Below are 26,907 nucleotides of genomic sequence, written 5' to 3' on the forward strand. Positions count from 1 at the left end.
TATGGAATATAATGAACAACATAAACTGATGAACAAAAACAGATCCAGAGACAGAGAAGCATCCATCAGAGCGTCAAACCTCAGAGGGAAGGTAGGGGAGGGTGGGGTAAGGGGGATAGATCAACCAAAGGACTTGTATGCATGCATATAAGCCTAACCAATGGACACAGACAATGGGGGGGGGGGGTGAGGGCATGAGTGGGGGGGGCAATGGAGGGATAAGGACACATATATAATATCTTAATCAATAAAAATAAATAAATAAATAAATAAATAAATAAATAAATAAATAAAGGAGATCTTTGGTCCATGTACCTTTTTAATACATTTTTCTATGGGAGTACTTTGGACTGAGCTTAGTTGTCATGTTATACCAGATTAAACCCAGGTACTATAGTTGATATAGATGATAGATAGATAGATAGATAGATAGATACAGATAAGATAAAGATAGAGATATGGATATATAGATATATATCCTAGCAGAGCCATGATTAATTGGGTCAGCTTTGAACAAATTAGTTAGGTTCACCAAATCTCTCTTTTGAGGATTAGAACTAGGAAACATGGACATTAGTATTAGACAAAAACATGTTGAATAAGGAAAAAAAGAACTACAGGTTTATGTAGTGATTTTGTCTTTACTTACAGAGAACAGTATATTCCTTTCAACATCATTTCCATTTAGTAGCATGGCACTGACTATTTATCCCAGCCATATAGATCTATTAGGTTTACTGCAGAGTTTGCAAGATTCTTATGGTAACTCTGGCTATCCTACAAAGATAGTGAAATTGATAGCCTACACAATCATGGCAAAGATAGTGTTAGTGAATAAAAAAAAGAAATCAGTCCTTTCCATTTTCCCTGCTCTGTCTTAGGGTTGTGTCATGAATACAGGCTGGGCAAAAGTAGGTTTACAGTAAAATAATAATATAACGATAAACTCTGTGCATACTCACAACTGTAAACCTGCTCTTACTCACCCCTGCATTTATTCATACCTCATCCATGTAGGGAAATAGCAGGGTGATATGCACAGGGATGAAAATGAATACTAACGTATGAGAGGTGATTACGTTTTTATGTGTTCTACAAAGCCCCGTATACAGTTATGAAATTCCATAAACAATGTCAATACTGGCTTAATATATTCAGTAACTGTTGGTTCCATTTGAAGCTCGGGTTGACCATGTTTTCACATTAGAGAGAAATAGTACAAATCCAAACAGTTTAACAGGAATGGAAAACACTACACAACAAAGTTGTGAAAAAATGATAGGCCATTTTCCTTACATTACAAAAAACAAGTTAAAAGTGTTGCATTATGGCAAAGACTTGAATGGACCATAGCAAATCTCAGTGGCTGAAAGCTGACTCAAAATAAATGGATATAATTAACAGATTGGAGATCTGCATGCAACAGGTAATTGGATTATCAATGCATAATTGGTTTCCATGGACCTTTTTACTATCTGCACATCTGCAATATTTCTTTCTTGTCATTTTGCTCTCTGAAAGAATGTCCTCACAACTCAGTTAATTCCCCATATGATCTGTGTAATTACGTTATTTTGAAGAGATGGGTATTGCGTTTTTATCCTTAAACAACATCCAAAGCCTTCATTTTAATTACAAATGACACTTGTTTCCGCTGCTTCTGCGCTGGCCCTATGAAAAGAATGAGGCTTTTTCATTCTCCAAGGAGTGCAAACCCGAGTTTAATCACACTGATCTTTTAAAATATTGATAATCTAGGTCTTTTTGTTAGTAATGACAATGCAATAGTTCTTAATTTCAAATATCTTTTCATCAGATTTCTAACTTTGCCGTAAATTTGAAAGTTAGAATTGTGCAATGAGAGCCTCCATGTTACCTATTTTGCTGTTTATAATTAAGGTGAACACAGAGTCAAGTTCTTTCCTTTCCAAGGAATCTGAGGGCCATATCCCTGTGTTGGTGGGAAGAGAAGCTGGAAGCTTTCAAGGTTGTTGTAAATACTTTCAACAATAAAGAATTATTAAAAAAAAAACACACACATCTAATTTTCAATATAATGTAACTTGGAGGTGGGTGCCTTGGTAGGTGATTAGGTCATGAGTGTGGTGCCCTCATGAATGGGATTAGTGGCCTTATAAGAAATAACCCAGAGAGCTCCCACTCTGCCATGTGAGGACACAGATAAAAAATTTTTAAAAAAAGATATTGGACAATCCATCTAAGACATGTAGCAGAATTTCCGACATAGAAAACATATAAAATAAAAGCAAGACTACTAATCCTGGTTTTATTTTATATGTTTTCTATGCAGAATTCAATCAAATGATATTGTGATATTGGGAGTTGTGTTTCTACACGATTGGTAAAACATAAATGGGATGGAAGCTTTTATCAAGTTCTACAGTATTATGAACTAGACCAAAGACATTTAACTATTATTAGTGCAGCCCTAGCCAGTTTGGCTCAATGGATAGAGTGTCAGCCTGTGGACTGAAGTGTCCCAGGTTTGACTCTGGTCCAGAGCATGTACCTCGGTTGCAGACTCCTCCCTGGCCTGGGTCCTCTCACATTAATATTTCTGTATGTCTTTCCCTCTGTTTTCTACTCTCTCTAAAAACCAATGGAAAAATATATCTTTGGGTGAGGATATAAATAAATAAATCTTATATAATAAAAGCCTACTATGCTAAGTGCCTGGTCATCCGGTTGGCCGTTCAACCAATTAAAGTGTAATATGCTAATGATATGCTAAGGCCACTCAACTGCTCACTATGATGTGCACTGACCACCAGGGGGCAGACGCTCTGACCGGTAGGTTAGCTTGCTGCTGGAGCCCTCCCGTGGTCCCTCCCAGGCTGGCCAATCTCCTGCATCCCTCCCTGCCCCAATTGTGCACCAGTGCAGTCCCTCAGCCTGGCCTGCACCCTCTAGCAATCTGGGACCCCTTGGGGGATGTCAGAGAGCCAGTTTTGGCCCCTATGGCAGAATAACCAGTTGCTATGATGCACACTGACCATCATGGGGCAGACGCTCAACACAGGAGCTGTTCTCTGGTGGTCAGTGCACTCCCACAGGGGGAATGCCACTCAGCCAGAAGGCGGGCTCATGCAACGGTGCAGCAGTGGTGGTAGGAGCCTCTCCTGCCTCTGCAGCAATAGGACATCCCCTGAGGGCTTCCAGACTGCAAGAGGGCACAGGCCAGGCTGAGGGACACCCTCCCCACCCCGAGAGTGCATTAATTTCGTGCACCCGGCCTCTAGTATAAAAATAAATATTATAAAAGCAAATAAAAGTAAAATGTTGATGCATGAAATAGAAGCCTGAAGGGGGTTACAGATCTCAGTGAGGAGAGTAATTAATTAGATGCCATTTAACTTGAAACTAGATATAAATAGCATCGCATCCCAACAGTAGCCCTAAAATGCATCCAGTTAGCATTGTGACAATGGTGTTTATACAACCACATCTGGCAATTATGATTTCCAAACATCTTTGGGATGTCATTATTTTTTCCTTAGTGGGTGTGCCTCTTTTAAATGTAAGGAAATGTACAAAAATAGAGATGTTGATGGACTCAAAGCTATATGTTACTGTTTGTTTTAAGAAATTTTCAGATTTTATGTATTTGTAGTATTTGAGTGAATTTATTCTTTTGGTATAAAGATAAGTTTTTTCATTTCCAATTTAAAATATATAATGAGTTAATTGATTCAGAATTGTAATTTTTTAAAGTATAAATCATACTAAGTTTTTAAACAGATTATTAGGACATTTTAAGAAAGTGGCATCATATTTATTAATATATTTTTTAGATTAATCAAAATTTCTATTTAATTACATTTTTAAAAGATTTGCTAGCTAAAAAGATTGAAATACTTGCATAGGAAATTGAACATGTTAAGTTTATAAAAACCACTTGAGTCATTGGAAATATTTAAAGGCCTTGAAAGAAGGTGAAGGGGTTAGCCAACGAGCATATATGCATAACCCATAGACATAGACAACAGTGTGGTGATGGCCAGAGGGAAAGGGTGGTAGGGACTAGGTGGAGATGGGCAAAGGGAGGGTAGGGATGGAGACATCTGTGATAATGTCAAAAAATAAAATGAATTAAAAAATATATTTAAGGGACTTTCATTAATTATGAAGTAAAAATCCCCCTAAAAATAACTGTCAATATTTTCTAGTTTTCCTTAAAACGTAAAACCAAAACTAAGTACCAGATTTTAAAATAAAATTTACATTGAAAAATTAAAGGAACTTTTAGATAATCTCTTCTTGTGGGAAACATCTTTAAGGAAATGCATGTGTGTATCAAACTTAACAATCATAATCTTCAAATCACTTGGATAATGTATTATCATCAACATCTTTCTATTCTTTCCTTTCATTGTGACTTTTTTTTCCAATTTAAATCACATTTGAGGATCCACTAGGGCTCAGGATATTGTATCTTAGAATCATGAATTGGATGATAAAAAGTCTTAATTTGTTGGCATTTTTTGAGAAGAGATAATATACATACTTGGAATCCCTCTGGCACCTAAGAAGACAAGTATTATAGTTGGAGGCCAAGAGGGCCTTTGGTGGCTGGAGCCTTCTTGCTTGGGTAGGATTCAAAGAATAAAAGAGGCCATTAAGGGCCAAGTAATATAGCACTTTTGGGAAAAGACCATTGTTATCCAAGAATGAGAATATTTGGAACCTCTTAAACTTTCTACCACTTTTTGTTGTGTTTTTCAAGACAAAGGCATGTCTTTAGAAACTTGGGTGCTTGCACATTTTATATTATTCTGTCATTGTTTACTTTTTATTCTCCCCCAAGTTTTAATAAAGTACCTTTGTATTTGGGATTTCGATAGCTTCTGGTTTTAGCTATTGCCCTGTGGAACCACGGATGGGATTTCTATACACGTTTAGAAAGAAAGGTATTTGGGAGTGTTCAGTGATTTCCAAACACAGACAGTCCTCGGGTTACGTGGGACTCGACGTACATCATTTCATGGTTATGTCGCCACCTCCCGTTTATTTATATTAAAAAATAAGTTCCGTCATTTCGACATATGTACATATGTGCTTTATGTTTTTTATTATTTATTTACCACAAGTAAAGGTCAGGAATTGTTATCTTTTAACTTTTTTTACTGTTTCACTTCATTACTGCTGTGTATGTGCTCCATGTGAGTGACGTAGGTGCTTATGTAGGTGGGTTCCGACTTACAGTGAAAATCCTGTTACGTCGCCCAGTAGGATCAGATCTCCGACGTAACCCGAGGACCTACTGTACTGATTAGGAGTTAGGGAAAGAGGGTAATGTTTACTGAAAATATGACAGATGCTTTACTTTCCTCATTTTATGATCCCTAGTAACTTAGTTTCCCTGGCATAATTATCCTTATTTTAAAGATTAAAAATAAAACAACCAAAAATCTGAGATTGTAAGTTAGGTCACTCAATAATTAGCAAGCTGAGTGTCAAAAGTTTTATTCTTTCTGAAAAGAGCAAAGAGAAATGAAACCTGGAGATTAAGTCAGAATAACTTCCCATCAAACTCTTCTTTTTTTAAAAAAAAAATATATTTTATTGATTTTTTACAGAGAGGAAGGGAGAGGAATAGAGAGTTAGAAACATCCATGAGAGAGAAACATCCATCAGCTGCCTCCTGCACACCTCCTACTGGGGATGTGCCCGCAATCCAAGGTACATGCCCTTGACCAGGATTGAACCTGGGACTCTTCAGTCCACAGGATGACGCTCTAGCCACTGAACCAAACTGGTCAGGGCTCAAACTCTTCTTATTTCACACTTCTCGGATATTCTTTTTTAACTTTATAAGAGAATATCTTTATTTGACCTTTATGATTAAATTTCTCATGAGACATATGTTTGCTTATCCTTGAAAAATATATTCTCTGTCTACTAGGTTTAACATCTCATTCATTTACAGAAATCACTTTTGATTCCTAATTTATGGTTTTGGAATATGTTGTTTTTCCATTTTGTTTTTGCCACGTAGGATTAAATAGGACAAGAACCTTTCTTAATGATTTTAGAAAATATATGGAATCAATGCCCTTGGCCAAATTTATGTGCTTTCCCTGGAGGAGTAATGTTACTGTCAAGTGTACGTGTTTTCCCCCTTAGGATCTGTTTTAATGAGCCTATCTTTAGGTAATCCATGGCCGTGAATACAGACCAAAGTGAATTGCTTTGCCCCCCACCACAGTACCAATCCATTCAGCCAGGCCAGCAGGAGGGCCCAATTAATGATGTTTGCATTGATTGGGTGTGAGTCTAAATTACTGTAATGGAAATGTCTACACAGTTTCAAATGTTTGTGTTTGTTTTTTTCCTACTGGCATTTAAGAGGTAATAATACTACATTTTAAATAATGTATTACCTATCGGTTTGGGAGGGAGAGGTGATTATAGCTACTTGTTCCCATTTCTTACTTGGTACCAGACATTTTGCTAAATGTATTACAAGCGTTCTCTCAGTAGGATAGGGGGTATATTTATTTTAGTTAGTTTGGGGGTATTTACTTGTGTTTTCTTTGAAGCAAAAGTTTTATCCTAAGTTTTATCCTAATGCTAGTACCAGAATGTAAAACAGGTTTCTGATGATGTTTTTTTTCTTCTTCTTCTTCTTTTTCAATCCTCACCCGAGGATATTTTTCCATTTATCTCCTGTGCGAGTAGCAAGAGTTCTGAGGGTGTGTTCTTGCCCTACGGTGAGGGTGCAACTGTTAAAAATCTTGATAGGTGATAACTGTTGATTAATCACAAAATTGATCAGGGACCTCTTTCTGACAATTTGATAATCTGTACCAGTTTTCTCCCCTTTTCAGCCCTGGCTTTGGATATAATGAGGGCACTGCCAGCCACATGATATGGTGGCTTCACCACATTCTGCAAGGAGACACTCTGTCCATTATTTCTGGGTCTTCCTCTTGCATTTATTCTTTCAGTGAACAATTAATTTCATAACGATTCTGTGTCAAGCACATTGACATCTTGATAAACAGTTCCCATCTTACAACAAGTTATTTCTCCATGTGTTTACATTAGACACAAAAGTTAACTTCAAAACATTTTTACTTCTAAGGAAGTACCATAGGACGACGTTTTGTTGGCACAATTGCTATAAGCATTTTTTAGTTTAAAAACGCAAATTAGAAAAGGCTTAAGAAGCAACTCCAGAATTTTTGGTTGAGGTGAAGCTCAAGGAATAGAAATTTAATATTACCATCCCTCTTTCACAGAAGAAAGTTGTCTTGATGAGTTAAGGGTCCTTTCTACAGCTGATATAGCTACTAAGTATTGGAGATTATAGTAGACCTCAATTCCAGCAAACCTTTGAGCTTTTAACTAATTCCAATTTTTAATATTTTAGTGAGAAAAAGATGATGCAAATCATTTGATTCTGAAATATTAGTTTCTCTGCTGTTTAAATATTACAAAGGCTAATCTCTTGAGGCTTTAAAGATGTCTTCAGCCTAACCAGTGTGGCTCAGCATTTGAGCATCAACTCAGGAACCATTGGAATTCCCAGTCAGGGCACATGCCCACTTTGCCAGCTTGATCCCCAGTGGGGGCCATGGGAGAGGCAGCTGTTCGATGATCTTCCTCTCTAGTTGATGTTTCTATCTCTCTATCCCTCTGCCTTCCCCTCTCTCTAAATATCAATAAAAACACATTTAAAAAAAGATTTCTTCAGTTGTAAATGTCCCAGACACTGCTTCTAATGAAGTTTTTAAACCAGTTGCAACCAAGTGTTGTTATAGAATTAAAAGATGGAAATTTTTCTTTACTTGGGACACAAAATTGGTAAGATCCAAATGACTTTATGCTGAGCTAATATAAGTCTTTCTTTAATATGTGTTTGGTAAAGCAATGGAATAATTACCTAAAACTTTTTTTAGTCCATCTGCCTGTTTTGTTGCCCTGTAGGCGGTCATAACTTGTAAACTGGTAGAACTTAAAAATATGTTTTGAATGTATTTATTATTTATATCTACTCATCTTTATATATCTAGTGTACCAATGTGTCATAAAATGAGTCATTTCCATTTACCAACTGGCTGATTGGTCCAATGAAAGAAGTATTTAGAGTGTGAAATCAGTTGTACTCTTTGTTCGTGTAAAAAAAAGGTAAGTGATTTATAAGCCTGGTCTTGACTTGTTAAAGTAATGAAGACATGATGGGTCTGTGAGGACTCTGGGCAAGCTGTCCCCAAATATCTCACAATAGCATATTGATTACTTTGAATTTCAGTTACTTGACCAGCCTCCTGTGCCAGAAGGTCACCTTGACCCTCCTGTGTCTTGCTGAATGCAGGAAATAACTCTACGCTGGAAGGCACCCTCTCTGCTTTAGGGGGGCTGAGAGAAACAACTTCATCCCTAGAGCTAAGAGTTCTGTGTAAGCAAACCTTGTTGCCTCTGGATTCATTTACTACCCAAGCCCCAGCTCTGTTTAGATCCCTCACTAATGAATATTCAAACCTTGCTCAGATTCCTTTCCAGTGAACACTAATTTTTTTCTTGTCCTGCCAATTCATCACAAATTTATTGTTCTGTGGGTTTTTTTGTCTAAATGGTGAAAACACTGACTAGTTCTCTCATGTGCATGTATCAAATTGATTTTTTATCCTGTTAATCTGGTTTTATGTCAATTCTATTATAAGTTCAATCATATGAACATAGAAAGAGGGTGGATTAAGCAAAAAAAAAAAAAGACACCTCATAGACACAGACAACAGTATGTTGATTACAAGAGAGAAGGGCGTGGGGTGGGGAGGTAGAAGAGGGTAAAGGGGGGATAAACAATGATGGAAGGAGCCTTGGCTTGGGGTGGTGAACACACAATACAATATACAGATGATGTATCATAGAACTGTCCATCTGAAACTATATAATGTTATTAACCAATGTCAGAATTGTCAAGGTGTTCCAGTTTATGTTTTTGTAATCCTTTGGTGTGTGTGGTGTTTCCTTTCAAATCTAACTCATTAAAGAGATGTATCAATTCACTTCATTGGAATACGTGAAGCCTGACTGAATCATGTGGATAGATCACAGATGCATTTGTTTATGGAGAAGAGTGCCTTTCACCTCAAAAAATAGCTTTTTTAGGCATTTAGCCTGCAGGTGGATAAATCTTATCACTGCTCTTCCATACACCGGGAGAAAATCATCCGTTCCTTTGCATTCTTTTGACACCAACCAAACATGTTTATATCACATTTGTTAATAATAATTTTTAATAAAAAGGTAAATGCATGATCTTATACAGAGATAAAACAAACATGTGATAAAGATTGAACTTAACTTCTTATTACAGGAAACTGATAAGATGTTACACCTACTTCAAAAAAGAATGCCAAGGACAGATATATTTAGAAGTCAAATTTTAAAGTGAATGTGCAAATGGGGGCAAACTGTCTTCTAACAGAGTGCAGGAGGGAAGTCAGTTGAACCTTTACCAGACAAATTTATTTCTATGTCTTTAAACAAGAATTATTATGTATTGCCATGGATTATTTATAACTTACAGATATATATAAAATAGTAAATAGCTCAGAGCCAATGGAAGACTAGAATCAGATAACAACAACAACAAAGAGTGTGTTGTTAAAAATACCTTGTTTTCCACTGGAGATGGCCAGTAATTTTTATACTTATTCCAAATTGTTTTACACACTGAACTGCTCTGGTTGACATCCTGCCTATCTCTCTGATGATTTTCTGCATATTTGTACTTTATTTTTTTCTTCTAGCTAGGTACTGGGCTTCTCAGAGAAAATCAAAACACAAAACACTCTCTTTATTATTCAAAAATAGGAATAAATGCACAATGGTTACTTCTTAAATTAAATAGCTAGTAGAATGAAATGATAACATGGGGTATTATTGGGAATCACAATGAAAAATTGATCTTCCTGGTGTGTTGTTTGATCACACACACACACACACACACACACACACACACACATACACACACTCAAATGTTATTGGAATACTAGGGAAGAATAATGCTTGTTTTGTTGGGTATAACTGTGTGGTTAAGAGCAACACTCTCAGCATTGTTTTGTGTCCTTAATTTATGCTCATAGAGATTTTTATTGGTGAGAGTTTTATTTTTAATATATTTTATTGATTTTTCTTACAGAGAGGAAGGGAGAGGGATAGAGAGTTAGAAACATCGATGAGAGAGAAACATCGATCAGCTGCTTCTTGCACACCCCCTACTGGGGATGTGTCCGCAACAAAGGTACATGCCCTTGACCGGAATCAAACCTGGGACCCTTAAGTCCATAAGCCAATGTTCTATCCACTGAGCCAAACCGGTTAGGGCTGGTGAGAGTTCTTTTGACTGCAGCTAACCTAAACATCAAAACAAACAAATAAGTACAATAACAACAAAAAACATGAATAGAACTTTAAGCTGGACAAATTTATATTCAAATCAAACTCTTAAGGACTATGTGATCATTAGAGAGAGATACTTAACTTTTCTGAATCTTAGTTTCCTCATTGTTTAAATTGAGATAATAATACTGGGACCCAGGATTTTTATGAAGATTACATAACATATGGAAAGCTTAGCCTGGTGAAGAATGCATAAATATTATTTTTCTTTGCCCCTCTTTTTCTATTTTAATTTAAAACAAATAAGAAATAAATAAAAATAAAGTCTCAACTCTGTTGGACACAATTTAAGATCTGAAATTAACTTGAATACTCATAAAATGGATTTTTTTAAATGCTTGAATCATTTTTGTTTATAAGATTGCTTTAGTTTATAAGAATACTAACTTGAAGACTTAAAAGGTATTTTCAGATTAGGAAAACTTTTAAAAAGCAATACCTTGCTTTCTAATAATTGGGAAAAAGTCTAATTTAATAAAGGGCTCTGTCTCTTTTCACCTGTTAGAAGAAAAATATCAAAATTTGTTTTGAATGCAAATGTTTAGTTTCCCGCTTCATAGTCTCTTTCTTTCTGTGTGTATGTGTGTGTGGGGGGGTGGGGGGTATGTGTTTGTCTCTCTTATTAAGGGAATTTTAGTCAGCTAATTCAGAAAACAGATTAGCCATTGTATTTATATTCCAGAACAGAAAATAGCATTCAAACAAAACATTCAATATATATGCAGAGTTGTTCTAACTCTCATATTCATCTTACATATGAGAAACAACAACACACACCATTGTCTTGGAAGGCCTAACTATATTTAAAGAGCAATATGTGATATTTTATCAGTGGAAGTGGGGTCCGTGGAGTACCGCTGGAATAAGAATTTCTGGAGACCTTCATGGGAGGAAGGATGAGATATTGTAGAAAGCTTTATTTCTGTGGAATTAAACCTCTGAGCTTCCAAGGTCCCATTTCACCATAGAAGTGTAGCTTTGGCTTCAGCAGAGCTAAAATAAATACCTGTGTCCAAAGTTTCTGTTCCATGTTAGGACATAGTCCAATCCAGCATCAGGCTAATTTAGCTTGTGTTTCCCACTACAACCCATCAGTCCATTGCATGTGGGGTCCACATGGCTGTGGGCCATGTGGCTGTGGAGGGAACATGGGCAAGAGCAAAGCCAAAGTAACCAGAGAGCCAAGAGCCAAGAGAGTGAATTCCTTTGTTTAGGGGATTATATATTCCCAAATTTTATTTGGCTTGTAGTGGCTCAGCCCATTCTGGACAATGATCTCTATTTCCAGGTTTGACTGAGAGGCACCTTCCCTAGTCATCACAACACCACTGTGCATGCGTCTATCTCCCCTTTGTTGGACCCCTTCCCCAGCAATCTACAGGGACTAGGCCAGTGGATCCCTGGGGAGTGCAAAATCGCAGCTTCCTGGTGAAGCTGCCCAAGTGACATGCCTACGTCTGGCTTCCCCCTTTGCTCCTTTCCTACTATTAATAAGTAGCTAATTATAATGGGATATATATATATGCTACATCTTTGTTTTTATATGCTATATATTTATTTACAATGTAGATTGGGCCTTTCAACTACCACAGTAAAAAGACAGCATGGGAGCTGCACACTTTTATATAATTTTTAAATCATACTATTCTCTCAGAAACATAGAGAAAGAGAAACCAATTTTGCCCTTTTTCTTTGCTGGTAGTTCTATGGCAGCTAAACAATTATTTGTTTTTTTGTTTTTTTTCTAAAAACAAAACTTGCATCTGCGAAGGAGTAAAAGCATTTGGAGCAGCTTAAATAAATACACCATCAATTTGTTTATTATTTGTCAGAAGAGTTTTGTTGCCTTATTGTCTCCTCAACATTGTCTACTATTTTAAAACAAACCAAAAAACACACAAAAGATTAAAAAAGAAAAAAACACCAGATATAACATGTCCTCTGAAAAGTGTCTGAATAATGAAAAATTAAATGCTGAAATTTAGAAATTCCTGGGCTCCCATGGACATTTTTAAGTCACATGTGGGGTACATGTTTCTTCAGTAGTGTGTTTTTCAGAGACTGACCTATCCCCTCTAAGATCCATTCACAGAAGAAAAAAATCTTCAAATTTTACTGCAGCCAGTTCTAATCCTTCAGGGCTTGGAGCCCAGCTTTGAGTGTACAGTGTCATGAGGACTGACTCCAGCATCTGGAAACCTCTCCCAGGGAAGCTGCAATAACAAGGTGGAGGCCACGTGCTGGGGAGAGCTAATGATGCTCATGTGACCAGCATCCTAGATGATTGTGATTTATGGGCTGCTCAGATCTAAACCAAATTCTACTTCCTACTCATTAGCAATAATTAACAATTAATGGAGCAGTAGTGAAGTCAATCTTATAAGATTTCTTTTTCTCCTAAAAGATCTGATTATAGGTCATGTTTTCCCTTTAGAAAATTTACCCACACTAAAATTATGTTTACTACAGAAACAAAAAAAATGTGCCTACATTTCTGAAGTAGTTATACTGAATATCAGTAAAGCCTCAAAAATATGACGACTAGTTTCAGGGAAAGGGTGATTTGGAATGGAGAAAACTTTGCATTATCCTCCTTTTTAAAGGATGAAATGCAATCCAGATATATAGTGACTATGAACAAAAAGTCATGGGGAGAGATGAGCAGGTATTTGAATCCAGTTGTAGGGACCAATTTGTTCAAAATGGAATTCCCCACCCTGCCCCCTACTTTGCTCATACTCCAATGCTTTTCATACTAAGGAAAGATTATTTTCCACAATTGCTCAGACCAGATATTTTGAAACTTTTCTTAATAACTTCCTCACTATTTATAGCCTAACTACTACTTCTGCTATAGATTCTACCCCCTAAATCTTGTTAGGATTTTCTCATTTCCTTTTTTCTTTCTACTCACCAGTCTGGTCAAACTATGAGCAACTCCACTGTGTCTTGCAAACAGATTGTAATTGGCCTCTCTGCCTTAGGGCTTTGTTGTTTGTTTAATTCTCAATCATGTAACCAAAGTGGTCTTCAAAATCTGGTTATGTCAATCCAACTCTTCTTTCATACTCCCCTGCTTCCAAAAACAAAAACACAACCACACAGTCACCCACACACAAACCCTTTCAAAATAGATTCCTCTCAAAGAAAATTTCTCTTATATGTAGTATGGGCTATTGTTCTCTGAATAATCTGGCTACTTTTTGCCTCTCTAGCCTCTAGACCAGTGGTTCTCAACCTTCCTAATGCCGCAACCCTTTAATACAGGTCCTCATGTTGTGGTGACCCCCCAATTTCGTTGTTACAAATTGAACATAATTAAAGCATAGTGATTAATCACAAAAGCAATATGTAATTATATATGTGTTTTCCGATGGTCTTAGGCGACCCCTGTGAAAGGGTCATTCGACCCTCAAAGGGGTCGCAACCCACAGGTTGAGAACTGCTGCTCAAGAATCACCATATCCAAGCTCATGTATCCACCCTTTAACCAACTGGCTTTAAAAAATAGAGTTTTTTCCTGCTAGCGTGACTCAGTGGTTGAGCATCTACCATGCACCAAGAGGTCACTGGTGGTTTCATTCCTGGTCAGGGCACATGCTTGGGTTTGGGGCATGGTCCCCAGGAGGCTGCCAATCTATGCTGGTGTTTCTCTCATCAATGCTTCTATCTCTCTCTCCCTCTCACTTCTTCTCTCTATTAAAAAAAATCATAAAATATTTTAAAATAAAGTTTTTATGTCAATATCCCCAGCAAAAGTCCATAGACATTCTGATGGGATGTATCGTATCGTTTACTTTAGTGTGGTTTGTGTAGCTAAGCATAGAGTCACCTTGCTGGAACTATGTATTTTTCTAAACCAAATTATGAACATTCCAGGAAAGGATGGAATGGATAGTAAGGAGACAACCCATAAGTATCCATTAGAATAGTATTTTTAGAATTTTAAGGTGCATAAGAATCATCAGGACGTTGATAAACTAAGATTCTGAAACTAGATAGGTCCAAGATTCTGCATTTCTAACACATGCCCAGAATATAGAGGCAAGTAAGATATGCTCTGACCTTGACACATACATATGTTTGACAGACATATAGAGAACTTGCAGGAAATGTGGTAAATGGTATGCTAGACACAGGAAATAAGTATGGCTATTCAAATGCACCATTTATGAAGCGCATGTAAGTAAATGAATATAATAGGTAACAATTTTATACATTAAAATTATAAAGTGACTCCTGCTTCACTTTTGTTTGTTTATTTTGTTGTTAATTCAGGTAGTTCTGGTCAGGAGTCATAGGGATAGAAATTGATTTACTCAAGCATATCCACTTGAGCCCAGCCCAAGTGCTCAGTGGTTGAGCATTGACCTATGAACCAGGAGGTCATGGTTCGATTCCCAGTCAGGGCATATGCCTGGGTTGCCAGCTCAATCCCCAGTGTGGGGTGTGCAGGAGGCAGCTAGTCTGTGATTTTCTGTCATCATTGATGTTTCTATCTCTCTCTCCCTCACCCTTCCTCTTTGAAATCAATCCTATATAATCCTATATAATAAAAGCCTAATATGTTAAGTGTCCAGTTGTCTGTTCAACCAATCATAGGACAATATGCTAATGATATGCTAAGGCCGCTCAACTGCTTGCTATGACATATACTGACCACCATGGGATCAGGCGCTTGCTGCTGGGGTCTGGCCGATTGGAATTGAGCGAGAAGGGCCAGACATGCCCTGGAGCCCTCCTGCGTCTCTCCCTGGCTGGCCAGCCTCCTGTGTCCCTCCCCAGGCCTGATTTTGTTCCAGTGGGGTCCCTGAGCCTGGCCTGAACCCTCTCATAATTCAGGACTCCTCAGGGGATGTCAGAGAGCCAGTTTTGACCCTGTCCCGCAGGCCAGGCTGAGGGACCCTACTGGTGCATGAATTCGTGCACCAGGCCTCTAGTAAAAAATAAATAAAAGCATATTCATTTGATATTTTATTCTCAGTATTGTATCAAAGATTAACATGAGACGTAAATTAAAGAAAAATTTTTGTAATATCACCCACCACCAGAAAAACAAGCCATCTAGTTTGGATACAAGAAAGTATTAATACCTATGATGGAAGAGTGAAGCTCTGGTTTTCTTTTGTTACATAGACACAACCTTGAAGATATTAGATTAAGTTCTGTGTGTATCATCTTAAGGGCTGTAAACACATTGAGGGGGAAGGGAATAGCCAAGATAATATAAACACTAATAATATGTAAATAGTTTAGAAATTTGAGCATAAATAGCCCATCTATATATATAAAGAGCCAGGGGCTGTCACATCTGAAACAACCAAATGGACGACCGAACAGGCTGAGTGGGGCAACCAGGCTGGCAGGGGGGTTAGTGAGGGACAACCAAACAACTGAATAGCAGGCTGCGTGAAGTGACCAGGCTGGCAGGGGGGCAGATAGGGGCGACCAGGACAGCAGGGGGGACATTTGGGGGTGATCAGGTCAGCAAAAAGAGGTGGTTAGGGGTGATCAGGCTGGCAGGGGGGCCAGTTAGGGGCAATCAGACAGGCAGGCAGGTGAGCAGTTAGGAGCCAGTGGTCCTGGAATGTGAGAGGGATGTCCTACTGCTGGTTTAGGCCTGATCCCTGGCAGTAGGACATCCCCCGAGGGGTCCTGGATTGGAGAGGGTGCAGGCTGGGCTGAAGTGACCCCCCTCCCCGTGCACAAATTTCATGCACCAGGCCTCTAGTCTATAATAATAATGCCTTGTGGAGCAACTTAAGAATTGTTTTTCCAATATTTTTAGAAGGATTAGACAATGAAATATGTTGCATTATGCAAGTGATAGAAATAGAATTGTTGAGTAAAGTATTGTTTCATCTCATATAGGAACTTATCTTCCTCAATGAAACTAAAGTTTTAATAGACATGAAATGGGTTGTCTTGGGATATAGAGAATTCTTCATTCAGTGTGTTTGTCCATGGATCTGAGCAAAGGTGCTGGAGTTATTGTAGAGGTATTCAAACATCATATGAGTAATCATAAATTACTCCTGCTTCCAAAACTAAGAAATTTTGATTTTAAAATGGGGAACTGGATTACTTTGTACTTGACTAACATTATAATGAAAGCTAGGAATGCATTAAATATTGAATACTATTATGGGCTACATTGAAGTATAGAGAAACAAAATTATACCACTGGTGACCCTTGGGTCTGTCACAGAAATGAGATGTCTATCTCATGAGGCTCTTACAGTCAGCAAAATATTTAAATAATGACAATTAAAGGGTGTCTGGCTTTCCTAACTAATGAAAGTTCAATATCTTCTAATTATATTGGTGGCACAGTACGGTTGTAAAATATGACTTAGGAGCTCTAATGCAGTACTATAATGAGTCTTTTCATTTCAGCTGCATTCTGTATTCTTTTAAAATCTCATGGATACATAAATATGCCATTGCCAAAAGACAAAGAACTCAATGTTTTTGACAGGGTAGAGGAAAGTGGCTGCTTAGGGACCAAACATTTTAAAAATTTCAATGTGTGTCAGCAATCCTTTGTTACTGCTAAATGAGAGAAGTTGTACAAAGATCAATAAGGCATGGGACTTGCCCTCACGGTGCTCATTGTCTAGTGGGAGAGGAAAAGGTGTTGAAACCTTCTGTTGCAGGATGGGAGAGTGTGTTAATGAAACTATGCACAAAAAGCCATGGGAAACATAGCTGAGAGCGGTCAGATCTGCTGGTGGATGGTAATGACAGTGGTGAAGGAGAAGGTCAGGGATCTGAGAAGAGTAAGACACATTTGAGCTCTATTCTGAAACAATATGTAATTAAACATATATAGGGAGAGGGAGTTGGAAACATCAATGATGAGAGAGAATCATTGACTGGCTGCCTCCTGCATACCTCCCACTGGGGATTGAGTCTGAAACCTGGGCATGTGCCCTTACTGGGAATTGAACCATGATCTTGTGGTTCAGAGGTCAAAGCTCAAACACTGAGCCATGGTGGCCTCACTTAGATTGAGCCTTATACTAGTAAGCCCTATAGAGAAGGCACTATAAACACAGCTAACTATATGAATGAAAGCATGTGAAAGCTTGACACACTTGGTGTGACTAGGCATTGGATGTGTACACTGGCAAAGACCTGGAAGTGAAACTGAAAACTTTAATGAAATTGTGAGCACATGAGATTGGATTTATTAAGGATCTTACACTTATCTTCCTTAATCATTTTGCTTTTCAGAGCTCCCCTACTTTCCAGTAGATTAAGATTGTCCTTCATTGCTATTATGGGCTATTAATCCTCTATCTTGATATATTAAAAACAAATCAAACAAGTCTGCTTCTTTGAGATGCTTGCCATTCTGCAAATTAAACCTCCCACCTACCCACCTCATTATGCTCACTTTCTGTTTGCTGGATTTCAGTCTCCACAATTTATCAAGAACCTTAGCACCTGCTCATGCTGTTTGACTAACGCACATATAATTTTGATTGATATCAAGTCTATATGGATGCTAATCCTCCCAACGGTTTGGCCTCTCAGTTTTCTTAATGTCCCAACTCCCTAGGACGTTCTCACTTTTTTCACTTCAGCCAGGCACCTTCAAATTCCTTCTTTTAAGTTGTTACTTATTGTAAATTTTATACCTCCAAAGGCATTACTTCTAAACTCTGACCACAGCTTCTTATTTCCAAGATGGCAAGATTGATTATATCCAGTGCAACCTTTCTTTACCTTCATTTCCACCTCTACACCCTTCTTTCTTCTTTTTAATCCTTTTACTCTCAAATTTCTTCATTTGTCAATCTACTCAGTACACTTTGTTTGGTCCATAATTTTTTAAAAATTCTCACCAGAGGATATTTTTACCATTGATCATTGGAGAGAGAGTAGAAGGGAGGGAGGAGGGGGAGAGAGAGAAAGAAAGAGAAACATCAATGTGAGAGAGACATCAACTGCTGCCTCCCCCACCAGACCCTAGAATAGAACCTGAAACAGTGGTACATACCCTTGACCTGGAATTGAACCCATGACTCTTCAGTCTGAGGGCAATTGCTCTAACCACTGAGAAAAACTGTCCAGGGCTGGCCCATAATTTTTAAAACACATTTCTCTATTCTCTAAACATTTTAGGTAATTGTTCCTACAGAGGCATTGGCAGTTACAGTAACTGAATTAATCAAAGCAATTGAATATTTGAATTATCTAGTCTTTCCTCACTGTCAGAAAGTTTGGCATATTATTATATCTATCACTACTTTGATAAAAGAAAGAGAGGGATTTTAGTAACCCTCCTATGGATAGTATCCCAGGGCTTATAATAAAGCTAGTAAAATGAATCCATTTTGAAATTGTTGCTGTAGATTGTGATAGTTTGATTTTCATATAGTTGGTTGGAAGAATACCAGTGAACTAAAATGTGTGAGTCTCACATTTGTACATGGAAACTTACAGACAAATCTTCATTTTTTTACACAGATGGACCTTTGCACATAGTACACGAAAGAGTAGTTTGTTTCTGGCCATGTCTTATTAAATACCTAGTTATTATTTTCCCTACAAAAACCTGCATATTATAGACTTTATCTTCTAATCACCTTTCAAATCCATACATTGCTCACTATATCTACTGCAGTTATTCTAGACCAAATTTAAACCCGATGAGATTATAATATGCTCCTAACTAGGCTCCCTGCTTCCACTGCTCCCTTCTATACCCATTATAATTTATGAAGACACTATAACTGAAGTTATAGTTTCCAAATGTAACCCTTTCACCTTTCCTTTTTAAACATTTCAATTTCTACCTGCTGATCTTTGGGTAAAGGTATGAATCCCTTAGATAACCTAGAGGCTCATGCCCTGGCCCCTAACTTGCTCTTTATTCTCAACTCCTGGGCACCCTTTCTTCCTCTCAAAGCTGTCTCTCTAGCCTCTTCCCAGACTTTGGATGCACTATTATCCCTTCTGTCACCTTCATTTATTCTATTTTGCTCCTGAGGGCTTAAAAAATACCAGCTTTGCTCATGATTATGTCCTCTTTGCTTATTACAGTTCTTGGCACATAGAAGTATAGATGTCTATTTATATACTGAAAGAAGACAAAAGAACTATGTCAGCACATAGCATTAATATTTATTGTTATACTAGAGTCCTGGTGCATGAAATTCATACAACGGGTAGGATCCCTAGGCCTGGCCAGCAATCAGGGCTGATCTGTGAGGCAATTGGGGGTGGGGAGCCTTCCGGCACCCGCCTTGGCCAGCCTGGTACTGCCCACTCACTGGCCAGCCCTGCCCCCAATTGCCCCGCCGCCACCGCCAGTGGCTTCCCTCTGCGAGGCAACTGGTGGAGTGATTGGAGGGCCCCTGCTGGCACCACTGGCACCCACCTTGGCTAGCCTGGGGCTGTGCAGGCTGGGGGCAGCTCCTGTGTTGAGCGTCTGCCTCTTGGTGGTCAGTACACGTCATTGCGACTGGTCATCCACCAGTTGTTCCACCATTTGGTCAATTTGCATATTAGGCTTTTATTATATAGGATATATAAGAGAACCCCCACCACATACACATTTTTACTATTAAAACTCTTGATGTTTTTAAAAAATCAGGATGTTATCTTACAAGGAAGTTATTTTCTGCCAGGTGTCTTTCACATTATAGTCATCAAGGCAAAGGCTGCCTGTAAGTACGTTCACAGGTGGCACAATGATACAACTATAATTTCTTGAGGTTTTAGTCAACAAACCATTGGTGGACCATTCAAAGACGGAATATGAATCCTGGTATTGTCTCAAAACTTTATGTTTAAATATCTGTACTAAAAGTTACAGAATGGGTTTCTGTGGCTTGAGAGGTAAGCTAAGAGATAAGAAAAGGATTATGTGGCAACCTTTATTCTCTTTTAATGACTAATAAAATATTGACACATTTTACAACCAATTGATCTATATTTAATGTAATTTATCAACATCCCCTATTTTATAAAGGTCTGGCCATTTCATAGATTTGTTTTTCTTTGGAAAATCATAGAATCTTTTTTTAAATATATTTTTATTGATTTCAGAGAGGGAGAGGGAGAGGGAAAGAGAGGTGAAAACATCAATGATGAGAGAGAATCATTGATTGGCTGCCTCTTGCATGCCCCACACTGGGGATAAAGCCCATGACCCAGGTATGTGCCGTGACCAGAAATCAAACCATGACCTCCTGGTTCATAGGTTGATGCTCAACCACTGGGCTATACCAGCTGAGTGGAAAATCATAGGATTTTATGTAGTCAGCTTGGACATTGAAGATTATGTAGTCCAGTTTTATTATATTGAGGATACAAATCTTAAATGATGATTAAAATGTTACCTCACTATTTTCAAGGGGCTACTGATGTGACAGATTCAGTGTTTTTGTCTTCTCTGGTGGATCCATGTTGAGTTTTTTTGTCTCTCTTGATATTATGTGGAAGAACTCTATTGCAGCAATCTGCTTTTGTACTAGAAGTATCTGGCTTCTTAAACAGAAGGTTCTAAAAGTATACCAGGATGGTAAGAAATTCCTGAAGCCTATTTTTTCCTCTCTGTTCCTGATAACTTGCCTACCTGCCATGTGGTATGGGGCCTGTGATGCAAATGAGTTCTCTACAAAATATGGATACCAAAAATATTGCTTTTTGAGAAAAACCTCATTCACTTTCTCCACAAAAAAAGAGAAAGAAAGTGACACAATTAGCAGCCTTCCCACAGGAATTCATTACACTTCATATTAATTCACTCTGAGCTTCTCATAAATAATAGAAACTACCAATGCACTAGGAAAGTTTTTAATTTTTCTGTATTCAAGATTAGAGTTAACTTTTTCTTAGCTTTATTATAGTCATTTAACAGGAATTCAGATTAGGTTGGCAAGTTGAGAAGTACTCAAGGAAATATTTCTCTACTGGCTACATCTCCAGAATAAAATGTCTGTAATGCTGACAAGCCTGGTGACTGGATAACAGTTGGCACTTAATAAGTATCTGCTAAAATGAAAATTAAATTAAAAGAGGATTATCTTCCTTCAGTCAGGGATTGAAAGTGAGTTTAGAGTCTGTGCTGAGCCAAACATTAGCATCTTCAAAGGTCTTTGCTGGGGGTTTGTTTCTGGTGACAGCTTTCTTTAATAACACTCTCTGTCTCTTCTACCACTGACTCAGTGGGCTTACCAGGAGAAAAAAACACACTGTGTCAAGGAGCTAAGCAAGTCTGACTCCAACAATTCAAACAAGCTAGATATGGGCAATAACACAGCGCCATTTCTACTGTTTTTTCCTCCTTTTTTGTCTCTCCCTCACTATTTCTTCTTTCTTTGGATCAAAAGCAACTCTAAAAAAATCTATCAGTTCACATTTGTAGTTGTTTTCTGAATGACCCTAGAGCTCTTGAGGAAAGTTCCAGAATAAAAATTAAACTGATTTTTTTTCATTTTATGTAAGTTTATATTACTTTTTAAAAAATTCTTTATTGTTGAAAGTATTACAAATGTCCCCTTTTTCCCCATTGTTCTCTCTCAGCCCGCCCCTGCCCCCCAAACTGATTCTTTATTATTATGACTATGTAGAGGGAACCTAGTGTCCTTGATTACTGTAGGAAAGAGGTAGATTCTTGAAACCTATAAAGTGTCTAAACAGGAAGCTCTGGAGACCCATGGTGTGAAAGGATTCACTGCAGACTAACTCACAGGGTTAACATGGTGAACTTGCATTTGGGTTTGTGCTCAGTGGTAGGAATTACACAAGACCAGTCTGCTTTTTTATCTTGGAATAGAGGAACTCCTCACCCTGAATGGACATCTATTGGATGGAGTAATACAAGCAGCAACTCAATAGGAAGGGAGTCATTGGGTTTTATTTTTAGTCTTTCAGGCCAAAGTGCGATGTCAACATCTGGAAAGTTGAGTGCGGAAGGTATACATCTTCTTTGTATGAGTTGGCCAGTCTAATTAGGCTTTATTAGAATGTGACATTATTCAATTGATTTGTTATGAAAATCCAGTGGATTGTGTTATAGAAGTGTAATAAGTACAACCAATGTCTCCCATATAAACGATGTACTTATGACAATGATATTTAATAATTATTGCTGTATGCCCTGCTTGGGTGTTAAGTAGACATTATGTTTTCCTTCCCGTGTCAATTTCTTCTGTTCTTGGTTATTTCTCTGCTGTTCTTCAGATGCCCATATCTCCCCTGAGTAGTCCTCATATTTTCAAAAAAGTGACTTTAACATTGGTTTACTGTGGAGCATGTGGCTGAGACTTAAGCTCATCAGTGAACTATCATCTTTTTTGTTTGTTTGTTTTTAATTGAATTATGGGGGAGAAATTGATTAATAAAATTATATAGGCTTCAGGTGTACAGTTCTATAACACATCATCTTTATATTGCGTTCTGTGTTCACCACCCAAAGTCAAATCTCCTTCCATCCCTCTTTTTCCCCCTTTACCCTCACCTACTTTCCCCCATCCCCCTTTCCTTCTGGTAATCATCATACTCTTGTCTGTCTATGAGTTTTTTGTTTGTTTTGCATAATTCCTTTACTTTATTACTTATACAAAAATAATGGAGGCCATTGAGATTCAAGTTATTAGTGGGAAATTTTTTAGAAGGACTCTTCCTCACTCTTCAAGCTCTACTTATTTCTATGGACTTAGAAAAGGGATAGGTAGGCAGAGATTTATCAACAATCATCTTGTGACTCAAGGGGATACTATGAAGATATTCCCAAGCTCAGAGATACTTTCCTCAACTGTATCCAGCCTATTCATAAAACCATCAACAGCATTCTTGATCCCTGTACATTCATTTCTGAACTCTATAACATTTCTTTTTTATTCTTTCTTTGGATTTCTCTCTCTCTGTTTACATTATTCATTTGTTCTTGCATGCTCTCTATGTTTCCCATTAGAACCCTTAGCATAATAATCACTGTTGTTTTAAATTCTTGATCTGATGATTCCAAAATTCTTTCCTTGTCTAAATATGTTTGTTTGTTTTTTTGTTGTTTTGTGTGTGTGTGTGTGTGTGTTTTTGTGTGTGTGTGTGTGTGTGTGTGTATTACTTTGCATTTTGGTATGCCGTGTAATTTTTTCTTGATAATTGGGCATGTACCAGGTAAAAGGAGTTCTTGCAAATAATTAATTAGTAATATGGTGGTAGGGGAGGGGAAACATTTGATAATCCTATAGTTTTGTCTCAGACTTTTAGTGAGACTATGCCTCTTGACATAAACTACACATGTGTTTCCCAGTTTGTTTTCTTTCCCCTTATATGGAATAGGATGGAGAGAGTAGGATACAATTGGGTATTTATATTCTTTCATGTGGAAGACAGTAGCTGGGATGTTTAGTTGGGAATTTCTCGTCCCCCAGGTCAGTTAATCCCTCTAATACCCTCGAAGATTAGGCTCCAGTTAACCACGTTCTCTTGAGGAAATAACTTGTTAAGAACACCAGCATGTTCTGGTATATTTCAGGATGGTTCCTTTTCCTCTTACCCTTCTAGAAGCATGAGGGGATTTTTCTCTGATATTTACTGTGAGTACCTAGTGGGGCTCCTGCTAGTAAAACTCACAATATTGGGGGGCCTGCAACTGGGTCCCTTTGGAGTTTTTTAACTCTCAGAGCTGTCAACACCAAGCCTCCAGTAATTCGTCAATTACAGCTCAAGTGTAACTGCCCAGCACTGGCTCCCAGGATGATTTCCTCTTCTGAGTCTCTTCTCAGGTAAGCTGGGAAAGCCTGTATTTGCTTGGCTGTCTCTTCAGTCTCCGGGTCAGAAGTTAGGAGGGAGTAGTTATTTCCAAGCTCCTTACATGCAGCACTAGAAACTGGAAATCTCTGTTGAACTTGTTCTAATTTTTTCATCTGCTAAATAGAACTATTAATACTTCCTCCCACACATGTTGTTTTGACTCTAAAATGTTTACTGATAATTTAATATATTCCCAACTCTTCTACACACTTGGGATAAGGAAATGTGAAGATTGAATGTAAAATGCTTGCATAATCATTTTATATATGTGGGCTGCTCTATCATATTAATTTTTAAACCCCAGGATTAGAGGTGGTAGCTTTAATTGACAGAGATATATAATTTACATAATTTATTATTCCTCTCATTATCATATATTTTCATAAAACTTACCCTGGGTCCTTGACCATTTTTAGTATACTTTCATTTGTATTATTTATGTGGTCATTGGCCACTGGAAAATGTGAGTAAATCGATGATCCCTAGTTTAATATATAAGTGAAAATTTATAATGTACAGTATAGAGAAAAAATCTTCTGAGTAACTAATATAAAATATATTCATGCTATAGGTGATTATTTCATATTTATTTAACACCTTCAGGACAATAAAAGTATAGAACAGCTTTGTTTAAGAAAAAAATAGTATGTTAAATATTATAAATGATGTGCTAGATAAACTTACAGTTTTGTTTCGCCTCCTAATACATACTCAAGAGCATAATATTAATGGTTCAGCAAAAATAGTCGAGTGTTTATTATTTTTCATTATTAAAGGAGCCTGAATATTAGAGTAAAGTCTATCACAGTGCCAGGTTAGTTTTTCATTTTTTGAGACCTTGACTTAGGTCACACGGAAGAAAATGAATTAAAATCAGGAGATCATTTGGGATGGAGAGGGCCTCATCTAACAAAAAATCTAATCAAAGCTCCCTGCCTCACAGGATGGACTTCATTATTCCTTTCTTAGGGCTAACAGACGGCAGTCCAAGCTCCCCAATTGGGAGGCTCATCCATTCCCCAGGGGCCATATATTCCCAAGCGAAAGTACTGCTCTCTCTGGGATGACTTCATCTTAGTGCTGGAGAAACTGGGTCAGCAAAGCCAGAAATCTATAGATCAGAGTTCAGTAGTGTTGTCAGTTGGTCCAAATAAAATCCACATTTGGAGATCCAGAGGTTGCAACTATAATTATTCCTACTTACAAAACGTAAAGTCAAAAAATAAATCACCTACAGGAAAGAGCATCATAAAGTTAGGACAATATTTTTAAGGATAGTTTCTGGGGCAATTTGGCAGATACTGAAGGAGTATAGTAAGAAGAAGAGACTTTCAAAAATTAAAATTTATATGAAAGAATGCAATATTATCCATTTCAAAGGAAAGGGCTTTCTCTGAAATAATTCTAGAGCTTATTTAACAATGGAATAGATGAATTAGGAATAGATAAATGGAATAGATTATCTTGTTAAATTAGGCTGTGCACATGAACATAAACTTACAAATACATGAGAGAAAGAAACGATGTGGGGTGACCCCAAGTCAGTAGTTTCAGCAGAGCTGTGACATGCATTTACAGTACAGTTTGCAGTACTTTTAATGCTGATCATTTCATTTAATCCCCAGAACAACTTTTGAATTAGTCTCTTTAATCTTCAACTTTTCAGATAAGAGATATAACATTTCAAGATCACATAGTTTTATAAATGATTGAGCTGGGAGTCAATTTCATGTCTTTGGATTCAAGCCCTGGTCTTATTTCACAAAATTTTAGAATTAAAATCCATTTTTTCCCCACTGGAAATATATTTGACTTTCCCTTGGGAGAATGAATGGCTGTGATATTTTACTTTCTCTTCCTCAACTCACTTTGAGGGAAATTATACCAAAGAAGAAATAGTATAGAAATTCATGAAGACCCAAGTTTCTTATGATAAAAGAAACACTCAACCATTTGTTCACATTAGAGAGAAATCACAAAAGATTGTAGGAAAGGACAATGAAGAAAGCCCCGAATAGCCTTTTCACAGGTGCTTACCCACCTTAATTCCTGCATTTCTGCCTTTCACCTCTTTGGGATTTTCTTGCTATCTGAAAAAGGAAAATATTACCTGCTTCTTCCAGTTAATACAGAGTTCTTAGTGATCTAATAAATGATCCCTCTATGATCCTGAATTTTTATAAAAGATAAAATAAACTATATAAAATGTGCATAAAAGAGAAAACCAGACAAATGAAATAAAACCTATGTAGTTCAGGGAAGGTGACCATCTCAATAAAAAAGAAAATAAACAAAAATATTCATAGTAACTATTACCATTTGGGAGTTTTTCAACTGCATGATTAAAATGTAATTATTATTATTTTGTTTATTTTTCTGCATTATTCAAGTTTGTTCTCTGAACAACTTAATTAACAAGAAAAAACTAATAATCTCATTCAAAAAGGCCAAGTAGAAAGAGAACCATTTAGCCCAGCTGGCATGGCTCATAGTTGAGCCTTGACCTATGAACCAGGAAGTCAGGGTTTGATTCCCAGTCAGGACACATGCCCCCGTTGCAGACTCAGTCCCCAATGATGAATCTCTTCATCATCGATGTTTCTATCTCTCTCTCCCTCTCCATTCCTCCCTGAAATAAATACAAAGAAAGAAAGAAAAAGGGAACTATTTAGCTATTCTTCCTATGCCTGAAGCATCATA

Source organism: Myotis lucifugus, unplaced genomic scaffold (genome assembly GCF_000147115.1).
Source record: "Myotis lucifugus unplaced genomic scaffold, Myoluc2.0 scaffold_303, whole genome shotgun sequence".
NCBI classification, from domain to species: Eukaryota; Metazoa; Chordata; class Mammalia; order Chiroptera; family Vespertilionidae; genus Myotis; species Myotis lucifugus.